Genomic DNA, 5,962 nt, shown 5'->3' with positions numbered 1-5,962 from the left:
CTCTGGCCTAAACTGAAAACTTTTATTGACTCATCTTAACCACATTTCTGCAGCAGTCATTCACTCTAATGCATGTCAGGAAGTACTTAGAGAATCAGACCACTAATCAAAACGATGACGTATAAGGGAACTTTGTGGCAAACGGGAGAAGGTGGGATGTTGCAGTCTCCTTACCACACACTATCGAAATTTCCCAGATGATCGAAGCTGAAGCTGAAGTGTTTGTGTCATTTGTGATGACAAATCATAACAGTGTCAGTTTTACTGCCCATCAGTGTAAGGTTAGTGACTTCAGATGCTCACTTATGGCAGTAATAATAATGTGAACGGTTCACTGTGTTTTTATGGCAGATTTAGCAGATTGCATGGTGAATTTAGCACAAGCACATGCAAAAGCTCAAAGGAACATTAGAGTAGGATATGCCATGAAGGTCTGAGAGGTGTGCAGAAAGATTCATGAAAGGGTTTAAATCAGTATGTGCTCTGTTTGAAGTGGGAAGCTCCAAAGTCTGTTAAAGAAGATAAATGAGTACTTATCATTTTCCATCCTGGCTTTAGTTTCCCCTCGTAACACTGACGTGTTTGCTTTCTCAGTGCGCATCTGTTTGTGAAATAGACTTCATTTGCATGTGTTGTATTTTTGTTGTCTTGCATTGTGTTGTCTGTTTACTATGAGGAAAATTTTTTTTTTTGGCTCTGAAAACCTGAACTTACAGACGATGTTCATAGTTTTGACTTTGAACCTTTGACCAGGACACGCCAATTCAACTGCTAAAATCTTTAACAGACACTTTACATGCAATAACACGAGTGGAAAGTCACACCGTGTACTAAGAACGTTTCCAACGTCAATATGGTTACTTCTCCCAAAAGCCCACATTTGTGATAATCAGCATCAGATCAGAACAAATGTACAACCCTTAATCTAATTAAATAATAGAGCACTGTGGGGTTTACAAGGTGATGGCTGTCAATAACGTAAAGAATTACGTGCTGGTTCGGTTGAGGTGAAAATCTATCCAGAGCGCAATTACCCATTGTCGTCATGATTCGAGAGAGATGGGATGGAGGATTATGTAAAATGCAGGTGGTAGCAGCCTCAAGGCTTGGGTTTTGTCTGGGCCTTACGTAAGAGCATGATATGTTTTTAATCACTGTCAGATGAGAGGAGAATCTGAGGTATTTCACTCACGTGCAAGGTTTATGCACATAGAGGCAAAAACCACTTTAACTGTTTTTGATGTCACCTGCTAGTGAACAAATTGAAAATTACTACAAAATTATTCATAAATTCAGAATCAACTACACACTTTCTGGGAAATAATTTATTTTTGTCAGTAAAGTAAAGCAGCCCATGTAATATGCATATACGAAAAAGAGACAGATTAATAGGCCTAATGGAAATTTACACTGCAAGCAAATAAATAAATATTTATTTTGTCTTGATGTCTTGATGTTTAAACATCCTTAAAACATGATTAATTTAATTAAGTAGGCTAAATTTAAGCGATTTTTATTGATTATGCATTAAAAGCTATCATATTTTAGCCAATCAAAAGCATTAGCGTTCACTTATAAGCGGCAGGCAGAGAAGCCAGAAGGTGACATTTTATCAAACGATTAATCATCAACGGCAGGAAAACGTTGTGAAAGTAATAATAAAAACCGAGGAAAATAAAGAGACCAAAAAGGAACAAGACAAGACTATTTTTTAACTTTGTCATCGATGGAGAGTGCTGAGATCTTCCACGTGCTTCGAAACAAATGCCGTGCTTGTTTTGCTTCTACCTGACAGGTAAAAACTATGTCACGCCATGTCGCCATAATTATCGTAATTATGAGATGATACAATCTGTGATGTTCTAATTGGAGCTGTTTGATGGCAACGCTATCAATGCCAAAATGAATTTTGCAGGTCATGTGATAGCCTACAAGTCGGACATTTTTTACAAGTCAGAATCTCGTAATTACGGTACTTTTGACATGTCGTGAACGCATCTAGCCTACTATAGACCTTATGCGCCAGAGGAACAAGCGCGCCGCTATCTTTATAATATTGTCTTTGAACTTCCGTTTTTGCGGTAGCTCTGTATATTTCTATGGCATCACTGTCAAAGAATATTTAGCTGGTGAAGTGGATTTACTTGTTGGAGAGTTAATGAAAGTTATCATGAGCATTGTTATGTTTAAAGCAGATGTCTTAACAAATGTCAGTAGGACGGGAAGATTTTAAAACGAGCAGTTCATTTATAAATACGTAAGATAGCTGTGGAAATACAAACCGGAAGACAAAAGACAACGAGCGCAGCGCTGAAAAGGGGCGGGGCTATATAAGGTCTATATAGGCTATCCACAAGTTTCCTACGCCCCATGAGGCCTTGCGTCAAAAGTGGGCGCGTCTTCCGGTTCGAAGTAAACAAGCTGGACGTGACACTCATTCATTCAACAGTTGACAGTCATTCAAGATTTAACGATCTAAACTTACGAAGTAACAGTAATTTATTAATTTATGTCAGGAGTGCACATCAATCATGCTAAATCTAACTGATATTTATATTGACATAAAAAGAAAACACATACCTATTCAGTTGCACCTGCTTCCATTTATTTACGATCACAAGAATGCACAAAACAACTCCATTACGGTTTTTAAGTCCAAAGGCTTACACATTTATAAATATATTGATAACATACCCTATGTTTACGTCACTTTTCTGAGCATTTCTATTATCTTCCTCTAAATTATGCGATGATTGCGATCAGAGGACGTTTGAGCGATCTCTCCTGTCTATCCTGATCCTTACAGCCAGGGCAACAGAGGGAGCTCATGAGAGGAAAACAGGAGTTAACCGGAGTGTGTGAATCTGTGAAAGATATGCGTATGCATTCGGTATCAACAAAGGCTCAGGGAAGAGAGATAAAACATTAAACCAAATAAATACACGATTATAATCATATAAGAAATGTCTACGTTCCTCAAGCAGTCTCTGGTATTTTCCATAAACGTGTGTATTTATTATCGCAATGGTTAACATAAATAGCATTTAGCATCGCATATATGACAGTGGAAACGCCACTGGCTCTGGCACGCACGACACCAATAGGAGTAAAACATCACATCATAAGCCTTTGGTGCTAGCATCAGGGACAGGTGAAGAACAGACAACGGGTTGTTCATGTGTTGCAGGGCCAGGATGCTCTTGTAGTCATGCAGCAGCACTTTTGCGGAATGTCAGTAAAGCAAAGGACAATTAAGGGCACGAAAACTGTTTACTATATTGTGATATTATTAACTAATAAATGTACTGAATGTAAACTGAAATGTTGTCCCTGAGTGCCGTAACGACATCTCTCATTAAGGTTTGCAACTTTACAAAGTAAACAATTATCCGAAAAACACTTAGCCTCTTCGCTAATTAACACACAAAATACCATTGGTATGCTACTTCCGCCGCCTCACCGGAAGTTGTACCCACGTTCTTTTTTACAGTAGCGCCCCGCGGAAACCGGTGGGGCGTGTCTAATTAAATTCTAAATGCCCAATGTCACTTTACAGCACCTTTTCAATTTCTTTATTGTCAATAATACCATTTTTATATAAGGTATATATCTAACTATTAAACAGCAGTATAAACAGTGGCACTGAGATGTCATGTCTGTTTTGACCATTTCCTTCAGTGAACTATTTCAGCCGATACTTAGGGTGGCTGTGTACCATCAAGACCCTTTATAATTATTAAAAAACAATTAACCATATGCATATTTACGGCATATATCTAAGTATAAAGATATAGATGTGCATAGTCTTGCTTTACACAACATTTTAATTTTGTATAGATTACACATATTATGCTTTTAAGTTAGAGCACGTTAGACATGTATTTTATTTTAAGATTATTTTGGCCTTTTTTATTATACAAGAAAGTGTAGAGAAGCCAGTAAATGATGGAGAGAGAGGGTGTTTCAGTTCCTGGACGAATGCCAATGGCATTTTCTTTAGTGTACAGTTCTTGTTTTCCTCTTTTGTCTTCAGATCAGTCTATAGAATTAAATAAATTAGGTCTTTTCATAAAAGATAAGTGAGCAAACCCTCTTTTCCAGTTTCAGACAGAACAGACAACCACCCACAGCTACCCTTCAGAAAAGGCTGTCAGCAATGAACTCACATGCCACTCTAACCAGTGAGGAGGCCTAGTGTGTGAAAAAAGAGCTTTGCACTTGTGTTGTCATGGGCACTTGTCTTATCAGACTAAAACTGAGCATTCTTTGTGTTTGGCCCAGCAGGTCATAATGACCATGACATATGAGGAAATTACCTCAAAGAGGGTGACCGCACAGGCTCTTTTCTGCAGCCCTGACAGCCCTGCAGGTGGCTGTGATGTCATGGGATGTCATGGAGAGGAGTATGCTAACTATACTGATCATTTCCAGTAACATCGCATTGCTTATTTGCATTTATAAAGGTCTGACGTTAAAAGATGCAGAGATTAAAGGGATTCAACAGACTTTTGTGAAATGTGAGTACTGCTTACGCAGTTGTTGCTTCTACACACCTGTGAGGCTTTAAGAGAAATGAAAGCCTGCTTGTTCCAAAATCCATGTACCACCAGAAGCCAACAGAAACCGGGTTCCCAATGTATTATGTAAGGCAACGCAGAGGTCAGCACCTTACAAACTACAAAAAGAGTTGCCTGGGGGGATGGTGACATTTTAATATTTTCATCAGAATATAATAATAACTAAACTGATATTAGTTTGAATAGATGGACATTTTTGGTTTGGCTTAGTCTCCGTCTGTCTATTCTCGCTGTCTAAACAGATCTCTGATGCTTGGCTGTTGGAGTCACAGTTGGCTACTGTGGCTTTGGCAGAGCTTTCTGGTTTGAGACATTTGGATGACAAGTTGTGACTGTAATTTCATAAGAGGCCACCCAGGATTTACTTATTGGTGAGAAGAAATCCAGATAGGGTTCCAGATCTTTGTAGTCCCTCACCACCAGGTTTTCCATTTAATGGTCTCTTTTTCCTTCATGTAAACAAAGGACTTTGCCTCAGATGGTAAATTGCCTCAGTAGTAAATTAGAATGTTGCAATTTATCGTTCTTGTGGTGGTTTTCTTGCTGTTTCATATATTGCGAAATCACACGACCATTGTGATATTCTGACCATAGGCATGATTGCGTGCATACTATAACAGTTTACTACAATAGTTCAATCAACAATAAGTTAATATTGAGTCACTTACATTTTAGATAAACTATTAGACATAAATAGTCTAATAATAGTCACAGCCAGTTAGACATAAGATAAACACACTCATGACACCAAAACTAACTGTTCTATATATAGATCACAAAGTGAATTCCGATTTATAATCTGAACCCTCCACAATAATCCTTGTGAGATGGGTGTGTTATAAGGATAAATAGAAGAATCGAAAGAAAGAGCAAGAGTTAGCGAGGGACTCAAATCCGATGTTATGATTCAGTTCCTCCAGTCTCACGTCCAGCATCAGTCACACCATTGATCCCACACACACATCAATCCCTCTGACCTGCCAATAAACATGCTTCTTCTCTATTAAAAAAACAATTGCTTTTGTATTTATTCCACTGAGCTGTGTTCTCAAGGGTTCTGTACTCTGGCCTTGTGGCTGACGCTGTGGAGAGTTAGTGGTGGATTGAGGAAGGGAAACGGTGGGTCAGGAACAGGTCGGACTGGATTTATGAGCTGATTCTTAGTGCCTTTCTATGACCCAGACTGAAGAACATCATGGTGAGAGTCATGGGAACACTCCACACAGACTGATACCCTTGTTTGGTCTGCAGCTGAGAATTGATTTTCACTAAATGAACCTAGAATTATGTGGAAGGAATTTCTACAAATGAGGAATTTTGAGAACTTTAGTGAAACAAATGAGGAGTTGCTGGTTCAGATGAACTTTGGTGTTTCATAATCTGAA

Source organism: Ctenopharyngodon idella, chromosome 5 (assembly GCF_019924925.1).
Source record: "Ctenopharyngodon idella isolate HZGC_01 chromosome 5, HZGC01, whole genome shotgun sequence".
Lineage (NCBI taxonomy): Eukaryota > Metazoa > Chordata > Actinopteri > Cypriniformes > Xenocyprididae > Ctenopharyngodon > Ctenopharyngodon idella.
This window is presented reverse-complemented; position numbering follows the sequence as displayed.